The sequence below is a fragment of the Macaca nemestrina genome, chromosome 20 (assembly GCF_043159975.1).
Source record: "Macaca nemestrina isolate mMacNem1 chromosome 20, mMacNem.hap1, whole genome shotgun sequence".
In the NCBI taxonomy this organism is placed as follows: Eukaryota; Metazoa; Chordata; class Mammalia; order Primates; family Cercopithecidae; genus Macaca; species Macaca nemestrina.
In genome coordinates this window covers 54,931,102-54,954,872 of record NC_092144.1, presented here as the reverse complement: position 1 = coordinate 54,954,872, position 23,771 = coordinate 54,931,102, and the positions used below count along the sequence as shown (strand labels likewise).

Here is a 23,771-nt window from a genome sequence, read left to right as displayed (position 1 = left end):
ACCCAGGCTGGAGTGCAGTGGTACGGTCTTGGCTCATGCCAACCTCTGTCCCCCAGGTTCAAGTGCTTCTCATGCCTCAGCCTCCTGAGTAGCTGGGACTACAGGTGCGTGCTAGCACGCCCAGCTAATTTTTTTGTGTTTTTTAGTAGAGACGGGGTATTGCCATGTTGGCCAGGCTGTTCTCGAACTCCTGACCTCAGGTGATCTGCCCACCTCAGCCTCCCAAAGTGCTGGGATTACAGGCATGAGCCACTGTGCATGGCCAGATTCACTATCTTAAATTTTTATTTATTATTCATTATTATTATTATTTTTAGATATGGGGTCTTGCTCTGTCACCCAGGCTGGAGTGCAGTGATGTGATCATAGCTCACTACAGCTCCAAACAGGAGGCTCAAGTGATCCACCTGCCTGGGCCTCCCAAAGCACCGGGACTACAGGCATGCACCACCTCGCCAGCCCTCTATCTTAAACTTTTAGAAACGAGGAAGCTGTCCGGCCAATGCCGTCTGGCTCAGAGTGAGAACAGAGAAGAGAAAGGAATGGGGGCCCAGGTCTTCTCACCCTCCCTGTGTCCCCTCCCCCAGGTGTCTCTTATAGCCCCTTCTCATTTCCATGGCCTTTCCTTGGCCTCCCCACCTCCTCCTGCCTGGTCCTCCCTTTGCACAGGATGAAACTTGAGGAAGCTGCTTCTTCCTGAGCCCCATCATTGGGAGAAAGTCCAAGATCCTGCTGCAGAGGACCCACGCCAGGTACCGTGTCCCTTCAGCCTTATCCCTCCGGCTCTGTCCCACCCACAGCCCTTTCTGCCTCTTAGCCAAGGCCTCTCCCCCGCCATCCTCCTTGCATACATACCCCTTTCACTTCAACCTCAAAACTATGCCTCTTTCTTGGAGATCCAAACCAGGTCACATGGTAAGTGCTCAGTAAACACATCAGGCTCCAGCTCTGACAGCCTTTCCTCCAGGAAGCCCTCCCTGATTTTTCTTTCCAGTCTGAGTCAGGAGCCCCCTGACCCTGCCAGCCCCAACATTCTGGGATGCGACTGTCTGCGGAGGGATGGACCAGTCTTCCCCATGTGTGAACCTGTGAGGGCAGCCCTGGGGCTGTCACTGCTGTGTGTATCCAGCACTGCCCCAAACAGCAGAGGCCTCTGGGTACGGGCTGTGAAGCCCGTCTGACTGTTCACAAGGCTACTGTTAATTGTGTGCCCTCAATGCCATTCCTCTGGGACCCCAGGATGGCTCTACTCACTTTTCCAGGTCAGCAAAGGAGTGCCCGATGGTTCAAAGGGATGCAGGTGAGGTCCTGACAGTGCTCAGCCCACCGCCCGCCCTCCTGAGACACAGAAGCCATTGTCAGCTGCTCAGGTCTTTGTCTCTAGTTCCACTCTAAAAGCTCATAAAGCCCCTCTGTTTCAAATGCAAACGTTTCTTGCATTGTGAATCCACAGTGAGACCTGAGACCTCAGCACCTGCCCTCAGTGATCATTCCCTCCTCCCCAACTCCCTCATCCTTTACCCAGGCACAGAGAAGTTAGGAGCTTTGTCTAAGGTCACACAGCCAATAAGGGGAAGAGGAGCTAAGTGTGTGTGTGTGTGGTTTTTTTTTTTTTTTTTTTTTTTTGAGACGGAGTCTCACTCTGTCGCCCGGGCTGGAGTACAGTGGCCGGATCTCAGCTCACTGCAAGCTCCGCCTCCCGGGTTTACGTCATTCTCCTGCCTCAGCCTCCCGAGTAGCTGGGACTATAGGCGCCCGCCACCTCGCCCGGCTAGTTTTTTGTATTTTTTTAGTAGAGACGGGGTTTCACTGTGTTAGCCAGGATGGTCTCGATCTCCTGGCCTCGTGATCCGCCCGTCTCGGCCTCCCAAAGTGCTGGGATTACAGGCTTGAGCCACCGCGCCCGGCCGTGTGTGTGTTTTTTGAGACAGAGTCTGGCTCTGTCCCCCAGGCTGGAGTGCAGTGGCACGATCTCGGCTCACTGCAAGCTCTGCCTCCTGGGTTCAGGCCATTCTCCTGCCTCAGCCTCCTGAGTAGCTGGGACTACAAGCGCCTGCTACCACGCCCGGCTAATTTTTTATATTTTTAGTAGAGACGGGGTTTCACCATGTTAACCAGGATGGTCTCAATCTCCTGACCTCGTGATCCACGCACCTCGGCCTCCCAAAGTGCTGGGATTACAGGCGTGAGCCACCGCGCCCGGCGTTTGTTTGTTTTTTGAGACGGGGTCTCACTCTGTCACCCAGGCTGGAGTGCAGTGGTGCAATCAGGACTCACTGCAGCCTACACCTCCTGGGGATCAGGTGATCCTTCCACCTCAGCCTCCTGAGTAGCTGGGACTACAGGCATGTGCCACCATACCCTGCTAGTTTTTGCTTTTTTTTTTTTTTTTTTTTTTTAGAGAGACAGGGTCTTGCCAGGCAGCCCAGACTGGTCTTGAACTCCTGGGCTCCAGCAATCCTCCTGCCTCAGCCTCCCAAAGTGCTGGGATTACGGTCCTGAGCCACCGCACCAGGCCAGTAATTTAGATTTTGAAAATCAACTGTATTGAGGTATAATTAACATACAATAAAATACACCTGTTTCAACTGTGTGTGTTTGGCCGGGCATGGTGGCTCATGCCTGTAATCCCAGCACTTTGGAGGCCAAGGCAGGCAGATCACTTGAGCCCAGGAGTTTGAGACCAGCCTGGGCAACATGGCGAGACCCCATCTCTACAAAAAATAAAAAAATTAGCTGGGCGTAGTGGCGCATGCCTATAATCCCAGCTACTTGGGAGGCTGAGGCACAAGAATCACTTGAACCCAGGAGGTGAAGATCGTAGTGAGCTGTGATCTTGCCACTGCACTCCAGCCTGGGTGACAGAGCGAGACTCTCTCAAAAATAAATCAATTAAATTAATTAAAATTAAATTAAAGAAGGAGTATGTTAGATGAGTTCTGATAAACATGTACAATCATTTAATCATATGCTGATCAAGATGTAGAACATTTCTAGCACCCAGAAAAGGTCCCCTGTGCCGTCCCTGCAGTCATCTCCCGTTGTCCTCAGACCCTGGCAGCCACCAATCTACTTTTTCTTTTCTTTTCTTTTCTTTTCTTTCCCCCCCTTTTTTTTTGAGATGGAGTCTCCCTCTATTGCCAGGCTGGAGGGCAGTGGGGTGATCTCTGCTCACTGCAACCTCTGCCTCCTGGGTTCAAGCAATTCTCCTGCCTCAGCCTCCCAAGTAGCTGGGACTACAGGTGCCTGCCACCACGCCTGGCTAATTTTTGAATTTTTTGTAGAGATGTGGTTTCACCGTGTTAGCCAGGATGGTATCAATCTCTTGACCTCGTGATCTGCCCGCCTCGGCCTCCCAAAGTGCTGGGATTACAGGCATGAGTCACTGCGCCCGGCCTCTTTTCTTTTTTCTTTTTCCTTTTTTTTTTTTTTTTGAGACAGAGTTTTGCTGTGTCACCCAGGCTAGAGTGCGGGGGCGCAATCTTGGCTTGCTGCAGACTCTGCCTCCCAGGTTCAAGTGATTTTCCTGCCTCAGCCTCCCCAGTAGCTGGGATTACAGGCAGACGCCACCATGTCTGGTTAATTTTTGTATTTTTAGTAGAGATGGGGTTTCACCATGTTGGCCAGGCTGATCTCGAATTCCTGACCTTAAGTGATCTACCTGCCTGAGCCTCCCAAAGTTCTGGGATTATAGACATGAGCCACCATGCCCAGCTACATCTGCCTTTTTTTTTTTTTTTTTTTTTTGAGATGGAGTCTTGCTCTGTCACCCAGGCTGGAGTGCAATGGCACGATCTCAGCTTACTGCAACCTCCACCTCCTGGGTTCCAGAGATTCTCCTGCCTCGGCCTCCTGAGTAGTTGGTATTACAGGTGCCGGCCACCACGCCTGGCTAATTTTTGTATTTTTAGTAGAGATGGGGTTTCACCATGTTGACCAGGCTAGTCTCGAACTCCTGACCTCAAGTGATCCACCTGCCTTAGCCTCCCAAAGTACTGGGATTACAGGCATGAGCCGCCACACCTGGCTGCTTTTTATCCCTATAACTTTGCTTTTCCAGGATGACATGTAAATGGGATTACAGAATACGTAGTCCTTTAAAAATAAAAAATCATTGGCCGGGCACGGTGGCTCAAGCCTGTAATCCCAGCACTTTGGGAGGCCAAGACGGGCGGATCACGAGGTCAGGAGATCGAGACCATCCTGGCTAACACAGTGAAACCCCGTCTCTACTAAAAAATACAAAAAACTAGCCGGGCGAGGTGGCGGGCGCCTGTAGTCCCAGCTACTCGGGAGGCTGAGGCAGGAGAATGGCGTAGACCCGGGAGGCGGAGCTTGCAGTGAGCTGAGATCCGGCCACTGCACTCCAGCCTGGGTGACAGAGCGAGACTCCGTCTCCAAAAAAAAATAAAAATAAAAAAAAATAAAAAATCATTAACAAATTTACCTACAGTAAAATTCGCTCTTTTCAGTGTGCATTTTTTTTCTTTTTTTTTGAAGAAGGGTCTCACTCTGTCACCCAGGCTGGAGTGCAGTGGTGCTATCACCACTCACTGCAGCCTCAACCTCTCAGGCTCTAGCGATTCTCCTGCCTCAGTTTCCTCATTAGCTGGAACTACAAGTGCACGCCACCACGCACAGCTAATTTTTGTATTTTTGGTGGAGATGGGGTCTCACTATGTTGCCCAGGCTGGTCTTCAACTCCTGGCCTCTTGCTTTGGCCTCCCGAAGTGCCTGTGGGGCATGCAGTTCTTTAAGCTTTGACAGGCTCATGTGGTTGTGTAGTCACCAGCAGAATCAAAATATGGGTATGTCCAACCACTCCAAAAACCCCTCATCTGCCCTTTTGGGGTCATGCCCATCCCCCACCCCACCCCTGGCAACCACAGGTCTGTTTTCTGTCCCTATAATTTTGCCTTTTCCAGAATGTCTTGTAAATGGAGTAATGTAGTTATTATCATTATAATCATCGTCATCATCATCATCATCATTATTTTTATAAAGATGGGGTCTCACCATGTTGCCTAGGCTGGTTTCAAACTCCTGGGCTCAAGCAATTCTCCCACCTCGGCCTTCCAAAGTGCTGGGATTACAGGCGTGAGCCACCACGCCCGGCTGAATGCTGTAATGTTTGAGCCTAGCTTCTTTCACTCAGCATAACACAGTTGAGGTTCATCCCTGTTGTGTGTATCGATAGCAGTTCCTCTTCATTGCCGAGTGATATTCCACTCTGTGGATGGACCACAGCTCACTTACGCACGTACAAGCTGAAGGACATTTGGGTTGTTTACAGTTGTTGGCAATTATGAACAGAGCTGCTGTGAGTGTGTGCATACAGTTTTTTTGTGTGTGAAAATAAGTTTTCATTTATCTCGGGTCAATACCAAGGAATAAAATTGTTGGGTCCTATGGGAAGTGTATATTTAATCTTGCGGGAAGTTGGCAAACCATTTTCCAAAGTGGCTGCTCGGGGCTTGCATGCCACCAGCAGCCTGTGGAAGTTCTGGCTGTAGAGCTACGACGTGAGTCCGGGTCTGAGAGATGATGCTGAGCTCCTCGGCATCAAGCCACACCCGTCCTGAAATAGAAAAACAATTGCCGCAAGAGCTGTCTTCTGTCCACCAGTCGACACTGTGCGTGCAACTATTAAAAAAAAAAGAAGGAGGAAGCTTTTCTGGTGCTGATGCGGTGTGATCTTCCAGATGTATTGCTGTATTGCTAGGGGAAGATGCAGGCCACAGCAAGACCATGCACAATTTGCATAAAGAGGGAAGGACACATGGATTACAGGCGAAGTGGCTCCCACCTGTAATCCCAGCACTTTGCAAGGGCAAGATGGATGGATCCCTTGAGCCCAGGAGTTCGAGATCAGCCAGGGCAACATGGTGAAACCCCGTCTCTACCAAAAATATAAAAATTAGTTGGGCATGGTGGTGCGTGCTTGTGGTCCCAGCTACTAGGGCCGCTGAGGTGGGAGGGTCATTTGAGTCCAGAAGGTTGAGGCTGCAGTGAGCTATGCTGGCACCACTGCACTCCAGCCTGGGTGACAGAGTGAGACCCTGTCTCAAAAAAAAAAAAAAAAAAAAAAAAAGAAAAGAAAAAGAACAGAAACTGGGAGGTGAGAACGGGACTGGGGAGGGGACGGGCAGAGTCGTAGTAGGGAAGCGACTGCTCACTGCCATTTGGTCCTTTTTGAATTTTGGAACTTGTGAACGCCTTACCTTTTCAAAACAAACACATCCGATTCATTCACTCTGCTAACAGGTTTTTCAGGCCGTGCCCCGGTGTTGACCAAATAAGATTCCTGCCCTTGGGGAGTCACAGACTCTTCCATCCATCCAGGAGACAGTCAACAAGACAAGGAAAATACAGCCAATGGCAGGTATCTGCTATGGAGAAAAATAAAGCTGGTGAGGGAATGAGGGAGATGGAGGGTAGGAAGTCGAAGCTGTTATTTAAATCCAGCGGCCAAGGGAGGCCCTCCAAGGAATGACGTTTGGGGCTAAGACTTGAGGGAGGGGAGGGAATGAACCATGTGGACATCTGGGGGAAGCGTGTTCTAGGCAGAGGGAACAGCAAGTGCCAAGGCCCAGAGGTGGGTCGGAACGGCTCTTTGAGGCCAGTGTAGCTGGAGCAGAATGAGCTGGGGGAGAGTGGAAGGGAGGATGGCGGGGGAGATGGTGGCAAGGAGATGGATCAGGATCTTATGAGCCACTGTAGGGACGTAGGCTTTTACTCAGAGGGAGATGGGAGCCATGGAGGGTTCTGGGCAGGGGAGGGATAATCTGACTTTTTTTTTTTTTTTTTTGAAGATGGAATCTCACTCTGTTGCCCAGACTGGAGTGCAGTGACGCTATCTCGGCTCACTGCAACCTCCGCCTCCCAGGTTCAAGCGATTCTCCTGCCTCAGCCTCCTGAGTAGCTGGAATTACAGGCATGCGCCACCACGCCCAGCTAATTTTTATATTTTTAAAGTAGAGACAGGGTTTCGCCATGTTGGCCACGTACCATGTTGGCCAACTCCTGACCTCAGGTGATCTACCTGCCTCGGCCTCCCAAAGTGCTGGAATTACAGGCATGAGCCACCACGCCCAGGCCAGGTTTCAATTTAATTTAATTTGTTGTTATTATTATTGTTTAGAGACAGGGTCTTACTCTGTTGCCCAGCCTGGAGTACAGAGGTGCCATCTTGGCTCACTGCAGCCTCGACCTCCTGGACTCAAGCAATCCTCCCACCTCAGCCTCCTGATGACTTAGGTGTTAACAGGATCCCTGTGGCTGCATGTAGGGGAAAGACAGGTCCCTTCGGGCACGCGGCAAGGACCCAGGCAGGGAGACCCGTGAGGAGGTGACTGCATGGTCCAGGCCGTCCGTGATGGTGGCTGGACCAGAGTGGGGACTTTTTTTTTTTTTTAAGAGAGAATCTTGCATTGTCACACAGGCTGGAGTGCAGTCGCGTGATCTTGACTCACTGCAGTCTCCACCTCCCGGATTCAAGTGATTCTCATGCCTTAGCCTCCTGAGTAGCTGGGATTACAGGTGCATTCCACCACACCCAGCTAATTTTTGTATTCTTTAGTAGAGACACCGCCATGCCCAGCTAATTTTTGTATTTTTTGCAGAGATGGGGTTTTCACCATGTTGCCCAGGCTGGTCTCGAACTCCTGGGCTCAAGTGATCTGCCTGCCTTGGCCTCCCAGAGTGCTGGGATTACAGGCATAAGCCACCATGGCCGGCCAATTTTTTTTTTTTTTTTTTTTGAGATGGAATCTGTCCATCGCCCAGGCTGGAGTCCAGTGGCGCAATCTCAGTTCACTGCAACGTCTGCCTCTGGGGTTCAATCAATTCTTGTGACCTCAGGTGATCCACTTACCTCAGCCTCCCAGAGTGCTGGGAATTACAGGTGTGGGCCACCACGCCCGGCCCCACATCTTTACTTCTTTCGGTGATGGGGGCTTTTGGAGAGGTACAGGGAACCAGGAGAGGGAGGACAGAGAGGACCAAGGGGACCGGGCCTGCCCTGTTTGAGCTGAGACCTGAAGAGTGCGGGGAAGTGTTTGAAGGAGGTGAACAAAAGGCTTTATTAGGAAACCAGAAAGGAGGCTGGGCGCAGTGGTGCATACCTGTAGTCCCAGCATTTTGGGAAGCTGAGGTGAGAGGATGGCTTGAGCCCAGGAGTTTAAGACCAGCCTGGGCAATGAGTGAGACCCTATCTCTAAAAAAAAAAAATTAAAAAATTTACCCAGGTGTGGTGGCATGTGCCTGTAGTCTCAGCTACTCAGGAGGCTGAGGTGGGAGGATCACTTGAGCCCAGTAGGTTGAGGCTGCAGTGAGCTATGACGGCGCCACTGCACTCCAGCCTGGGGCCAGAGCAAGACCCTGTCTTTAAAAAAAAAAAAAAAAGAGAAAGCAAGAAAGAGAAAGAAAATACAGGCAGCGAGTGGTCAGGCTGTGGCTGTGGTACAGCACTTGGTTTTCTCCTGGGGGCACTGGAGAGCCATGGCAGATTCTGAGCAGGGGTCAGGATTGGGTTTCCAAAGACGCCTCTGACTGTGGTGCGGGCAGGGAGACCAGCTGTGTAGCAAGACACCAGGTGGCCTGGGTTAGGAGGTGGGTCAAAGAGGGAGGGGTGAAGGTTACCAACCATAGATTTAGGAGGCAATTTTCTTGGAAGGAAAGGGTGGGGTGCATGCTGGCTTGCTGACGCCACTATCAGCCACTGTCCCAAGGTTTTCTTGTGCGTGAACTCATGGAGCCTTCACCACCACCCAGTAGGGATCCTCATTGCACAACTGGGGAAACTGAGGCTGAGAGAGACGCGCTCGATGGCCCCAGATCTCACACAGCAGGTTATAGGAGCCAGCATTCAAACGCCTGGAGTCTGACTCCAGAGCTGGGGCGTTTTCACACACCTGACTCCTTAAAGCTGGAGAAGCTGAGGCTCCCAGTGGGGGTGAAGTTCCAGGTTCAAGACCACACTAGAAAAGAAGAATTGAACCCACACCTTACCACAGGACACGGCCCTGCCCATCCCCTCTGCTCCCAGCAGCGTGAGAGCTCGACCTCCGGGGAGTCCCCGTTCTGGGTTGGGCGCCACTCCTCCCTCCCTATCCGCTTTGCGCCCGAGCTGTCTCCGGACTTTAACCCTGGGCTGCCACCGGTGGCTGGCGACGCTGCCGATAAGGGGAGGTGGTTGGTGCAGAGGCCAGCAGGGCAAAATTCCCCTACTCCCGGTGCCAGGGGAGTTACCCAGGGCAGGGGTGGGGGCGGGAGAGGGTGGGGGCAGAGCAGCCGGCGGAGGAGGAGGGGGAGGCATCTGCAGCTCGACAGAGAAGTGGTATTTGCTTCTCTGTGCCTCAGTTTCCCTCTTGGTAAAATAGGCATGGTTCCTTCTATGGATGTAAGAAGGACTCAGGAACCTTTGCAAGGGCGGAGGAGTCCAACCCTCTGGTCTGACTGGGAGACAAGGTGTTCCCCAATCTGATGGTGGGGGACAAGGTGGCCCAGCACAGTGAGAAAAATAAGGAAACTAAGGAGCTCTCACCAAATCCCATGAGGGAGACAGGATTGTCCAAATCCAGTGAAGCAGATAAGAAGCTCCAGCCCCCTGCAGCAAGAACGAGTGTCCAGTCTGTATTTCCGGTCTGTCAGGGAAGGTAAGGAGCAACATTATGATGTGTGAGACAATGCATTTCTAATCTGATGGGGGAGATGGGTAGTCCTAGTCTGATGGGGGTGTTGAAGGGCTCCCATGCCTTCTGGGAGAGCTGATGAGCTTCCAAATGAATGATAGAAATGGGGAACTCCTCAAACTGGTAGGGAGACAAGGAGTCTGCTAGTCTGATGAGGGAGGTAAGAATCCCCCTGTCTGAAGTGGGAGCCAGGGTGCTCCAGTCTGAGATTCCAAAGTGAGGAAAGAGACGTGGCTTCAGTCTGAGATTCCAAGGTAAGGAAAGAGACAAAGAACATACTCGCTGCAGCTCAGCCAGCTCCTTCCTGAGCCCGGGAGTCAAATGGGCCCAGGATGCCTGGCCAGGGAGCCAGGACCTAAAGACAGAGAGGATTTGCTCTCCTGATCCCGGGGCAGTTCTGTCCAGCTCTGGGCCTGATCTACTTTTGGCAAACAAAGACCTGGCTGGTGGTGTACGGGCACCACCTAGCGGTTTCCATGGGCACGCCTTCCATCTGGAACGTGGGGAGAGCGGCGCCTTGGAAGACCAGAGAAGGGCTCCTTGGACTCTCTCCCTGGGACCTGGGTCCAAGTCCCAAACTACCCCCTGAAACTGGGTTCTATGCGTCACTCCATTCACCCTGCACATGGCAGCTGGGGGAGTCTCTGGGAAGTACAAGCCTACCCCTGTCTCTCCCTTGCTCACAACTCCACGGTGGCTCCCCGGTGCCCTGGGAGGAAGTCTACACCCGGCCACAAGGCTGACTTCTTCTGAACAAGCCTCTGCTTCAGTTGAACAATGAGTAGTTTCTCAAAGGTGTCATATGCAAAACTTACCTTCAGGCCTTCGCACAGGCTGTTCCCTCTGCCAGGAACACCCTTCCCTGCCTCTTCCCCAGCATCTCTCCTACTCCTCCTTCAGGTCTTGGAGTAGATGTCTCTGCACTCGTGAGCTCCCTGGTCAGGGTCACGGTCTGGTGGGGCTGTCGTGGTCACTGCTGTGTTCCCCTGGGGCCTGACACTGACAATGCACTCCAGGGAATGTTTATTGAATGAATGAATGAATGCCAAACTAAAGAGTTTGCCAGGGCAGTCGTAGGAGATTTTAATCAGGGCCAGGACATGGTTGGATTTAGAAGCCCCTGGGTTCCCACTTTTTTTTTTTTTTTTGAGAGAAAGATGGAATCTCACTTCGTTGCCCAGGCTGGAGTGCAGTGGTGTGATCTCGGCTCACTGCAACCTCCACCTCCCAAGTTCAGGCAATTCTCGTGCCTCAGCCTCCTGAGTAGCTGGGATTGTGGGTGCAGGCCACCACGCCTGGCTAATTTTTGTATTTTAGTAGAGACAGGGTTTCACCATGTTGGCCAGGCTGGTCTTGAACTCTTGACCTCAGATGATTCGCCCACCTCAGCCTTCCAGAGTGCTGGGATTACAGGTGTGAGCCGCTGCGCCTTGCTGGAAGCCCCTAGGTTCCCTCTCAACCCTGGGCTTTTGTACATACTCTTCCCTCTCCCTGCACTATTTATACCTAGTAACCCCCATTCATCCTCTAGGTATCAGATGAGCTGTCCCTTCCTCCAGGAAGCCCTCCTTGACCCCAGTCTGGGTCAGGCACCCGCTCTGAGCTCCTGCAGCCTCCTGGGCTCCTCCATCCCAGGCTGTGAATTCTACTGAGTCATTATTACCTGGGGACAAGTCTGCCTTCCCACTGGATCTGGGAGGGCAGGGCTGGGTTCTGTTCACCCTCTCTGCCTTCTCCTCTGAGCTTACAACATCTGCCAGGACCTAAGTTCAAATCCAGACACCCCCATCTTTGGAGATCCTTAGGTGAGTGTGGGCTTCTCTTGGAGCCCCTGCTTTCTCGTGTGAAATGTGGGGAGGATGAGAAGCGTGCATGGAAAGCCTCCCAGCGCTGCGGTGGGGCAGTGAAGAGATGAGATCCTGAAGTCCCCAGCTGACCATGGGCCGGGTGACTATGGGTGACCCACTTCCCCTTTTGGGGTTCATCTGGCTGGATGAATGGTAGCAGTAACCCCATCCTGCCGGGACATTCTGGGAGGCCCGCCTGGGGCTTCCCGAGGTGGGAGGGTCAGGGACAGGCTGAGGGAAGAGGTGTCTGCTGGGTTAGGGGAAAACCAGCCTTCCCCATCAAGAAACGGATGATAGGAGGGAAACAAACAAAGCTGGCTCCACCAGGTCGTGAGGGGAAGTTCGGGGAGAGGATGAGGGGGCCCCACGAGGCGGGTGAAAACCACAGTCCACAACTCGTCGCCAACTTCCCGCCTGGAGCCTGTGTGCCTCGGGTGAGGTTCCCTGCTCATTGGCCTTAAACAAGGCATATCTTCATTCCGACCTCCAACCCAGCCCTGCCTGCAGGCTCTGGCCTCAGAAATGGCAGCTTCATCTTTGCAGTGGCTCAGGCTCAAAGCTTGGAGACCCCTAACTCTTTTCATCCCTTGCAGCACAATTCTGCCCCCAACAGTCTCTTTCTACCTGATGGCCAGAGGGATCCTGTTAGAATCTGAATCAGGGCTAGGTATGATGGCTCACACCTGTAATCCTAGCACTTTGGGAGGCCGAGGCGGGTGGATCACCTGAGGTCAGGAGTTCTAGACCAGCCTGGCCAACATGGCAAAATCCCGTCTCTACTAAAAATACAAAAATTAGCTTGGCGTGGTAGTGTGCACCTATAATCCCAGCTACTCAGGAGCCTGAGGCAGGAGAATCACTTGAACCCAGGAGGCAGAGGTTGCAGCGAGCTAAGATGGTGCCATTGCACTCCAGTCTGGGAGACAAGAGCGAAACTCTGTCTCAAAAAACAAAACAAAACAACAACAAAATTAGCTGGGTGTGTTGGCACATGCCTATAATCCCAGCTACTGGGGAGGCTGAGGCAGGAGAATCACTTAAACCCCGGAGGCAGGGCGTTGTAGTGAGCCACTGCACTGCAGCCTGGGTGACAGAGCAAGGCTCCATCTTAAAAAAAAAAAAAAAAAAAGAACCTGAATCCGAAGAATCTGAATCCGAACCCATCCAGCCTCTGTGGCTCCTACCTCACTCGGGATGATGGCCAAAATCCTCACCATGGCCCTCAAAGCTGTTGAATCCTTGTTCCTTTTTTTTTTTTTTTTTTTGAGAGGGAACCAACCTCTCTCTGTTGCCCAGGCTGGAGTGCAATGGCGCCATCTCAGCTCACTGCATCCTCTGCCTCCTGGGTTCAAGTGGTTCTCCTGCCTCAGGCTCCCAAGTAGCTGGGATTACAGGTTTGCAACACTACACCTGGCTAATTTTTGTATTTTTACAAAAATAGAGTCGAGGTTTCACCATATTGGCCAGGCTGGTTTCGAATTCCTGACCTCAAGTGATCCGCCCACAGCGGCCTCCTGAAGCGCTGGGATTACAGGCGTGAGCCATCACAACAGGCCATTTTTTGTCTTTTTGATGACAGCCATCCTAACTCAGGTGAAATAATACCTCATTGTGGTTTTGATTTGCGTTTCACTGATGAGTTCACGATGTTAAGTATGTTTTCATATATTTGTTGGCCATTGTATGTCTTCTTTTGAGAAATGTCTGTTAAGATAATTTGCCCATTTAAAAAATTATATTGTTGACCAGCCATGGCGGCTTACGCCTATAATCCTAGCACTTTAGGAGGCAGAGGTAGGACAGCGGCTTGAAGCCGGGAGTTCGAGACCAGCCTGAGCAACACAGTGAGACCTTGTCTGCACAAAAAGTTAAAAATAGCCAGGTGTGATGGTGCACAGGGTGGTCCCAGCTACTCACTTGGGAGGCTGATGTGGGAGGATTGCTTGAACCCGGGAATTGGAGGCTGCAGTGAGCTGTAGTTGTGCCACTGTACTCCAGCCTGGATGACAGAGCAAGATGTTGTCATCAAAAAGACAAAAAAATGGCCAGTCGTGATGGCTCAATCCTTTTTTTTTTTTTTTTTTTTTGAGACGGAGTCTTGCTCTGTCACCCAGGCTGGAGTGCAGTGGCGCAATCTCGGCTCACTGCAAGCTCCGCCTCCCGGGTTCACGCCATTCTCCGGCCTCAGCCTCCCGAGTAGCTGGGACTACAGGCGCCCGCCACTGCGCCCGGCTAATTTTTTTCTATTTTTAGTAGAGACGGGGTTTCACCATGGTCTCGATCTCCTGACCTTGTGATCCGCCCGCCTCGGCCTTCCAAAGTGCTGGGATTACAGGCGTGAGCCACCGCGCCCGGCCAAGGCTCAATCCTATAATCCCAGCACTTTGGGAGACCGATGCGGGCTGATCACTTGAGGTCAGGAATTCGAAACCAGCCTGGCCAACACGGTGAAACCCCGACTCCACTAAAAATACAAAAATTAGCTGGGCAAGGCAGTGCAAGCCTATAGTTCCAACTTCTCAGGAGGCTGAGGCAGAAGAATCACTTGAACCTGGAAGGCAGAGGTTGGAGTGAGTTGAGATCATGCCACTGCATTCTAGCCTGGGTGACGGATTGAGATTCCATCTCCCCCCAACCCACCCAAAAAAAAGTCAGATTTTTTTTTTTCTGTTGAAATGTTTGATATATTGTATATTCTAGATAGAGTTCAAGACCGGCTTGGCCAACATGGTGAAACCCGTCTCTACACAAATACAAACATTAGTTGGGCGTGGTGACAGGCACCTGTAATCCTGGTTACTCAGGAGGCTGAGGCTGGAGAATCGCTTGGACCTGGGAGGTGGAGGTTGCAGTGAGCCAAGATTGCACCACTGCACTCTAGTAGCCTGGACGAGAGTGTGAGACTCCATCTCAGGAAGAAAAAAAAAAAAAAAAATATATATATATATACACACACACACACACACACACACACACACGCACACACACATACATACACACACACGCATATATACACACACACACACACATAATTAGCAGATCATGGTCATGGTGGTGAGCACTTGTAGTCCCAGCTACTTAGGAGACTGAGGCAGGAGGATTACTTGAGCCCAGGAGTTCGAGGCTGCAGTGAGCTGTGATTGTGCCGTGGTACTCCAGCCTGGGCAACAGAGCAAGACTCTGTCTCAAAAAAGAAAAAAAAGAAGAAATATAAAATGTAAAGTTGGGTTAGTTGTGTAAGCGATAAACACTGTGAAGAATAAAGCCAGACAACTTTGGGTATACAGGGGACCCCTCTGAGGAGGTAACATTTGAGCAGAGACCTGACTGGGGTGATGCAGGTGTCTGAGGGAAGGACATTCCTGGCAGCGGGAACAGCCAGTGCAAAGGCCCTGAGGAAGGAGTTGCTTGATTTGTTCAAACAATAGCCAGGAGGCCAGGGTGGCTGTAGTGAGTGAAGGAGAGGAGAGGATGAAGGGAATGAGGGGAGGGTAGGCCTGCAGACCGTTGTAAGGGCCCTGGAGTCTGATCCAAAGGGGAGATGCTCCAGGAAATGTGACTCTACCTCTCGGGGCCTCAGTCTTCTCTTCTGAGAAATGTGCAACATGACGCCTGCGTCTGAAGGTCGCATGGGGACTCAGGGAGCTCCTGCCTCCACGGGCAGGAGACAGCCGCACAGGTGAGGCCCTTTGGCTGCACTGGTCCTGTGCAACCTTGCAGATTTGGGGTGCCCTCTCTGGACTCGGCATTCTCCACACTGTGTGTCAGGATGGGCTGAAGCTGATGGGGTTCACTCCTTGGTTCCCAAAGTCTGGCCTGCCTTGGCACCCCCTCCTCTGTCCTCCTCGTCTGTCTCCTTCCTCTTTCTTCTCCTCTTCTTCCCCCATCCCTCCTCCTCCTCCACCTCCTCCACCTCCTTCTTCTCCCTTTTTCCCGTTCCCCTTTTTTCCCTCCTCCACCCTCTTCCTACTCCCTTCTCTTTCCTCTTTTTTTGCTCTCTCTCCCTCCTCCCCCTTCCCTCCTCCCTGCTCTCCATCCTGAATCAACATTCCAGTCCGTGGAAAAAAACAGGGCAGGCTTCCTTCCTCTCCCTGGCAGGGCTCCAGAGAGGGACTGGGCCATTGTGTATTCTGGCCTCAAGGTCACCCCGACTCCCTGCCCTCCCCAGTGCGGTTATTTGAGAAAAGGCAGCTTGGGTAAGGGGGAAGGGACTGGGGCTGAGAGGGGTGTGATCTGCCTCCCCGCCTATGGCTGGTGGCATCTGAGGGCCCCTGGTGCCATAGAGCTTCGTGGCTTTATGGGGGAGGCGAGGAGCCACTGTGGACCTGCTCAGGACAGTGAAGGGCGCCAGTCTCAGCCCTTGTCTGAAACCTGCTGTGTGACCCTGGACTAGTTCCTGCTCCTCTCTGGGCCAAATCCTGGCCCCCGCTCCTTTCTAGTTGAGTAACTATGGGCAAGTCACCTCCTCTTCTTTGTGGTGTCTCACTTTCCTTTTTTTTTTTTTGGTCAAACAGTCTCTGCATCTGAGTCCCCCAGCTTTCCAGCTGACAAAAATTCCCTAGACCCTTTGTTAAAAATTCTGCTTTCTGGGCGTGGTGGCCAGCGCCTGTAATCTCAGCTACTCAGGAGGCTGAGGCACAAGAATAGCTTGAACCCGGATGGCAGAAGTTGAAGTGAGCTGAGACTGCGCCACTGCACTCCAGCCTGGGCGACAGAGCAAGACTCCGTCTCAAAACAAAACAAAATAAAACAAAACAAATTCCGCTTTTAAGTCCTCGCCCTGGAGAGACAGGTTTTCTGGGCCCATGGATATATAATTTTTTATTTTATTTTATTTTATTGTATTTTATTTTTTGAGACAGGGTCTTGTTCTGTCTAATAGGCTGGAGTGCAATGGCACCATCGCAGCTCACTACAGCCTCAAAATCCTAGGTGAAAGCAATGCTCCCATCTCAGCCTCCCAGGTAGCTGGGACGACAGACAAGTGCTGCCATGCCCGGCTCATTCTGTTGTTTGTTTTTTGTTTTTGTAGAGACAGGATCTTGCAATGTTTCCCAGGCTGTTCTTGAACTGCTGGCCTCAAGTGATCCTTCTGCCTCAGCTTCCCAAAGTGCTGGGATAATAGGCGTTAGCCAGTGTTCCTCGCAAGGACGTTTATGTTAATAAACATCTAGGAGATTTGGGAAATGTATTGATAGTTCCATTTCAAAGGGAAGCTTTGAGGAGCAAGTCAGAGAATTTGTGCTGACAGCACCTAACCCTGGAACCTGTGATGATGAGCATTGTGTTTCTAAAACTTCATATGCATTTATTATTATTACTTTTATTACTTTTTTTTTTTTTTTTTTTGAGACAGAGTCTCACTCTATCTCCAGGTTGGCTGGAGTGCAGTGGCGCAATCTTGGCTCACTGCAACTTCTGCCTCCTGGGTTCGAGTGAACTCTCCTGCCTCAGCCTCCCAAGTAGCTGGGACTACAGGTGTGCGCCACCACAGCCAACTAATTTTTGTATTTTTTAGTAGAGATGGGGTTTCACCATGTTGGCCAGGATTGTCTCAATCTCTTGACCTCGTGATCCACCTACTACTTTTTTTTTTTTTTTTTTTGAGATGGAGTCTCACTTTGTTGTCCAGGCTGGAGTGCAGCAGTGCGATCTCCGCTCACAACAAATTCTGTCTCCTGGGTTCAAGTGATTTTCATGCCTCAGCCTCCCAAGTAGCTGGGATTACAGGCATGAGGCACCGCTTCCAGCCTGTTATTACTTTTTTTTTTTTTTTGAGATGGAGTCTCACTCTGTTGCCCAGGCTGGACTGCGGTGGCGCCATCTCAGCTCACTGCAAGCTCTGCCTCTTGGGTTCACGCCATTCTCCTGCCTCAGCCTCCCGTGTAGCTGGGACTACAGGTGCCCGCCACCGTGCCTGGCTAATTATTTTTGTATTTTTTTTTTTAGTAGAGACAGGGTTTCACCGTGTTAGCCAGGATGGTCTTGATCTCCTGACCTCGTGATCCGCCCGTCTCGGCCTCCCAAAGTGCTGGGATTACAGGATTGAGCCACCGCGCCCGGCCTATTATTACTTTTTGTAAGCAAATCTCAGTGATTACAATGTAAAGAACATCATATATTACATAAATCGAGGCAAACCTGCTTAGTAGGATTAAGTTTGCCAGGACAAATGTTATCTGTAATTACAGGTATTACACCTGTAATCCCAGCACTTTAGGAGGCTGAGGTGAAAGGATTGCTTGAGCCCAGGAGTTTGAGACCAGACTGGACAATATAGCAAGACCCTGACTCCACAAAAAATATAAAAATTGCCAGGCATGGTGGCTCATGCCTGTAGTCCCAGCTGCTTGAGAGGCTGCAGTGAGCCATGATCACATCACTGTACTCCAGTCTGGATAATACTGAGACCCTGTCTGAAAAAAAAAAAAAAAAAGAAAAAAAGAAAAAAAAGAGGCTGGGTGCCGTGGCTCACGCCTGTAATCCCAGCACTTTGGGAGGCCGAGGCAGGAGGATCACCTGAGGTCAGGAGTTCTAGATCAGCCTGACCAAAATGGAGAAACCCCATCTCTACTAAAAATGTCCAAAAAAAAAAAAAAATTAGCTGGGTATGGTGGTACATGTCTGTAGTCCCAGCTACTGGGGAGGCTGAGGCAGGAGAATTGCTTGAACCCAGGAGACAGAGGTTGCAGTGAGCCGAGATCGTGCACTGTACTCCAGCCTGGGCAACAAGAGTGAAACTCCATCTAAAAAAAAAAAAAAAAAAAGAAAAAGTAAAAGAAAAATGTTATCTTTGCTTTTTCCATCTGCCTGTTGTTAAAAGCTAACACCTGGCCGGGCGCGGTGGCTCAAGCCTGTAATCCCAGCACTTTGGGAGGCCGAGACGGGTGGATCACGAGGTCAGGAGATCGAGACCATCCTGGCTAACACAATGAAACCCCGTCTCTACTAAAAAATACAAAAAACTAGCCGGGCGAGGTGGCGGGCGCCTGTAGGCCCAGCTACTTGGGAGGCTGAGGCAGGAGAATGGTGTGAATCCGGGAGGCGGAGCTTGCAGTGAGCTGAGATCCGGCCACTGCACTCCAGCCTGGGCGACAGAGCGAGATTCCGTCTCAAAAAAAAAAAAAAAAAAAAAGCTAACAACTTAGTCCAGGTCATAGGCACTTATTGAGCATCCATGTTCCAGGCTCTTTACTTGTATTAACTAATGTAATCTTTTCAACAATCCTAGGAGGCAGGGGCAGTATTATCATCTCCATTTTACAAGGAGGAAAAGCAAGCAATGTACCCAAGATCCCACAGCTAAAAAGAGTTCTGTCTGACCTCAGAGCTGTGCCCTGAAACCCCCTGCTCTGCTGAACAATGGAGAGGACTTCCCCACCAGCACCACCACCTAGGACCCATGGGAACTGTGAGACTTGGAGCAAAGTTTTCAAGTCTCTGTGCCTTAGTTTCCTCACCTGTAAGTTGGGGGAATGATAGTAACTTCTCTTAAGAGCTGCTGTAGGAATTGAGATCTTGCATGAAAAAGGACAAAACCAGTTGATATGGTTTAGCTCTTCGTTCCCACCCAAATCTCAGGTCCAGTTATGATCCTCAGTGTAGGAGGAGGGACCTCATGGGAAGTGATTGGACCATGGGGATAGTTTCTAATGTTTTAGCACCATTCCCCTCGTGCTGCTTGTTTAAAAGTGTGTAGCACCCCACCTTCTTCTCCTGCTGGCCATGTGAAGATGTGCTTGCTTCCCTTTCACCTTCTGCCATGATTGTAAGTTTCCTGAGGTCTCCCCAGAAGCAGAAGCCTGTATAACCCACAGAATCATGAGTTGATTAAACCTATTTTCTTTATAAATTACCCAGTCTCAGGTATGTCTTTATAGCAATGTGAGAATGGACTAATACACTGATGCTCGAGATATAGGAGTGATTATTATTTTGTGGTTATTGTTATTATTCTTTCCTAGACTCTTAATGAAGGGGATTGTACTACTTGGGATAATTCAGTAAAAGAGCACAGAGATGCCCAGAGGGACGGAGGACCTAGTCTTGGGGACATCTGAGCCTCCACCACACCCTGAGGCTATGGGATCTGACTTGACCTAGAAACCTGAGCTGCTTCTCTTTCCCTCCCTCTACCCCTCCTGCTGGCCTCATTCTGCATCAACTGCACACAATTACAGCTCAGAGCAGCAGCTCCCATCTTTCCCAAACCCCTGCTACTGGGGCTGTGACTCTTACTCCTTGGGCTCAGGTGAGGAAGGCCATTTTGCCTAGCTGGGAAGGTAGAAGTTCCAAGGCTTGGAGTGGCCAAGCCTGCCAGCTGCCCACCTGGGACATTCTTTCAGTCTTTCTTAATACAAGAACCTTGATGTGAATTGGGGCAGCAACATACCCAAGGCAATGACTGAAATTCCTTGCCTCCCTTGCAGCTAGGGTGGCCATGGTACTATGAGCTGGCCAAACAGATCTAAGCAGGGGTTGTTGTATGGGCCTTAGGTAAAGTTCCCTTAAAAGGAGCACAGTTCATAAATTGGCTAGGAGGAATTTTTTTGTTGTTTCCCTTTGTCCCCTTCTTTGTGCTTCTTGCCTGGAATATGGATGAGGCAGCTGTGACTCCAGCAGCCATCTTGGGCCATGAGGTGATGGAGAGGAGGGAAGCCCCAAGGTAAGGAAAATGGAACAGAAAAATAGAGCTGTGTCCCTGATGACACTACAGGGCCTCCATTCCAGCTCTGAACAATCTGCTTCTGGAGATTTTTTACGTGTGAGAAAAATAATCTTCTAGCCATATAAATGAATCCCTGTATATCTATTTCATCTATTTGTTTATGTTAGTTCCAATATCTCTTACTAGCCACTGAAGATAATTTCTTTTCCTTTCTTTTCTTTTCTTTTCTTTTTGAGATGGAGTTTCACTCTTGTTACCAGGCTGGAGTGCAATGGTGTGATCTCGGCTCACTGCCCCCTGGGTTCAAGCAATTCTCCTGCCTCAGCCTCCCAAGTAGCTGGGATTACAGGCCACCCTTTTATCTTATATATTAATCTCCTTGCCTCTTTATTATTTGTGTTCCTTATTTATACTTCTGTTTTTTGTTTTTGTTTTTGTTTTTCTTGATCACACCACGCCTGGCTAATTTCTTTGTATTTTTAGTAGAGATGGGGCTTCACCATACTGGCCAGGCTGGTCTCGAACTCCTGACCTCAGATGATCAGCCCACTTCAACCTCCCAAAGTGCTGGGATTATAGGTATGAGCCACAGCGCCCAGCCTAGCCACTGAAGATAATTTTTTTTTTTTTTTTTTTTGAGACGGAGTCTTTCTGTGTCGCCCAGGCTGGAGTGCAGTGGTGTGATCTTGGCTCACTGCAAGTTCTGCCTCCTGGGTTCACGCCATTCTCCTGCCTCAGCCTCCCGAGTAGCTGGGACTATAGGTGCCTGCCACCACGCCCAGTTAATTTTTTGTATTTTCAGTAGAGACGGGGTTTCATCGTGTTAGCCAGGATGGTCTCGATCTCCTGACTTCGTGATCCACATGCCTCGGTCTCCCAAAGTGCTGGGATTACAGGCGTGAGCCACCGTGCCTGGCCAAGAATTTCTGTTATATCTAGACTCTAGCCCCATCTATGTCAAGTTTTTATGTGAACTTGGGTGGATAGGGGTTGGGTGAGGGTGGGAATATGGATGCTACTTCTTCTTTCTGGGCTGGATAGTGTTGGGGTTAGCAGCATGGGCTCAAGTCCATCCTCATGTCCCTGCTAGAAGCCCCACAATGGAGACCACTAATTTAGATAATAGCTTTAAAACTCCATAGAGCTCCCTCAGGGTCCCCTCAGGTGAGGTGGAGTCAGTGGGTGGAACTTTAGACTCTCTGCTTCCTCATTGGCTTGAATTGGTCACATGGCTGCTTGTAGCTGCAAGGCAGTTTGGGAAAGTGAGTACCTGACGTTTTCAGCTTCTAGAGAGGGAGGCAGTGTCTGTGTCATGGAAGCAGGGTGGGCAGTGGTATGGGGAGCAACCAACAGATCCCTCTTCAGTCAATGTATATTTATTGAGCAACCTTTGCTTCAACCAGATCAGTTTCTCTTTCTCTCTCTCTCTCTCTCTCTCTCTCTCTCTCTCTCTCTCTCTCTCTCTCTCTCGTTTTAGAGACAAAGTCTTGCTCTGTTGCCCAGGATGGAGTGCTGTAGGGTGAGTATAGCTCACTGCAGCCTTGGCCTCCTGGGTTCAAGCAATCCTCCTGTCTTAGCCTCCCATGTATCTGGGACTACAGGCATGCACCACTATTCCTGGATAATTTTTGAAAAATTTTTGTAGACATGAGGTCTTGCTACATTGCTCAGGCTGGTCTGGAACTCCTGGGCTCAAGTGATCCTCCTGGCTCAGCCTCCCAAAGTGCTGGGATTACAGGTGTGAGCACAGCACCCACCCCAGGGCCTTTTATCTTACATATTAATCTCCTTAGCTCTTTATTATTTGTGTTTCTTATTTATACTTCTCTCTTTTTTTTTTTTTTCTTGATCACACCTGCAAAAGGTCTGTCTATTTCATTTACATTTTCAAAGAATCAGCTTTAGGTTTTATTGGTCATGTTTTGTTTTGTATTTCATCTATTTCTGCTTTTACCTTTCTTCATTCCTTAGCTTTTTTCTTTGGCTCATTTTGTGGACTTTTTCTAGTGTCTTGAGTAGAAAGCTTGTTTTGTTCATTTTCAAGTCTTTTTCCTTTAGTACTCTCAGTGCTGATAAGCTATCATTTTTCTCTTCAAGGATGGCTGTGGCCATATCCCACAGGTTTGATGTATATGATGCTTTTACTGTCATTTGATTCCGGTTGATATTTTGTATTTTAGTTGCTTCTGTAGTCCAAGTGTCACTTTTTTTTTTTTTTTTTGAGATAGAGTTTTGTTCTGTCGCCCAGGCTGGAGTGCAGTGGTGTGATCTCAGCTCACTACAACCTCCGCCTCCCAGATTCAAGCAATTCTGCCTCAGCTTCCTGAGTAGCTGGGATTACAGGCGCACACCACCATGCCTGGATTATTTTTGTCTTTTTAGTAGAAACGGGGTTTCACCATGTTGGTCAGGCTGGTCTTGTACTCCTGACCTCGTGATCTACCCGCCTCGGCCTCCCAAAGTGCTGGAATTACAGGGTTGAGCCACTGTGCCTGGCCCCAAGGGTTACCTTTTATTCGTAAAATGTAACATTTTTTATGAGATGTAGTCTCACTCTTGCTCAGGCTGCAGTGCAGTGGTGCGGTCATGGCTCACTGCAGCCTCGAATTCCTGTGCTCCAGTGATCTATAGGCATGCACCACCATGTCTGGCTAATCCCAATGTTATTTAAATTTAAGGAATTCTTTTTCAACTCTGTAGAAACTTTGGAGGAGACGAGTGTAGCTATTGAATTGGTATCTATAGGTGGTTTCATTTATTTATTTATTTTTAGAAATAGAGACGGGATTTTGCCATATTGCTCAGGCTGGTCTCAACTTTCCGGGCTCAAGCGATTCTCTCACCTTAGTCTCCTAAAGTGTTAGGATTACAGGCATGGGCCACTGTGCTGCGGCTATATTTGTTGCATTGCTATTTTAAATATTAATAATAAATTGACCTGCTGTGTAAACTTGCATTTGAAGAAAGGGCTCTGAGTCTTTTAAAAATGGTTTGGAAAAGTCTGGTCTACCTCAAGTCCACACCTTTTTACTGATGGGCAAACTGAGGCTCCAGTGAATCCGTGGCAAATTCAGGATTATGATCCAGATTTTGTAATCCACATTCTGGAGGTCTTTCACCACCCATCACCCCAACTCAACACAATCATCCCCAAAAGGGCCTTTCTCGTCCCTGCCCAAACCTGTCTTTCTATTCTAAGCCTGGACTCGGCCATCACCACTCTGACCAATGCCAAGAGCCTCTTTCCAGTGGGGCATTGCGGCTGGGTGGGGCCTGTGGCTCCCATCAATGAGAAGAGTTAGAAAACACACTCATTCTGGCCCCCACTTCCCAGCTCTCCACTCCTGGCCTCTACCTCTTCCCCGCTTGCATTCATCCACCCACAGGGTCTTTTCTGTGGCTGGAGAAGGATGGAGCTATTTTCAGGTTGTGCAGGTAATGTTTGAGAGACGTGCGGGGAATCCCAGGACAAAGTTATGTCTTTGATTAAATGGGTGAGGACTACCAGAAGGTGATGGAAGTCTTCTTGTGAAATATGGTCATTTCCTAAGCACAAGCAGCCCT

General features: G+C 50.0%; 1 long non-coding RNA gene across 2 annotated transcripts; it reads right to left on the bottom strand.

Moving 5' to 3' along the window:
* Nucleotides 1-4,470: 4,470 nt before the first annotated feature.
* On the bottom strand, nucleotides 4,471-10,587 carry LOC105478516 (uncharacterized). 2 transcript variants are annotated; one of them, XR_011617641.1, is made up of 5 exons: nucleotides 10,508-10,587; nucleotides 9,545-9,644; nucleotides 8,913-8,978; nucleotides 6,222-6,386; nucleotides 4,471-5,578 (listed from the first exon to the last, which is right to left on the bottom strand). It is a non-coding gene; the product is annotated as an uncharacterized lncRNA (long non-coding RNA). The 2 variants fall into 2 exon arrangements; XR_985354.2 differs by lacking the exon at nucleotides 10,508-10,587 and adding an exon at nucleotides 9,972-10,123.
* Nucleotides 10,588-23,771: the final 13,184 nt, after the last annotated feature.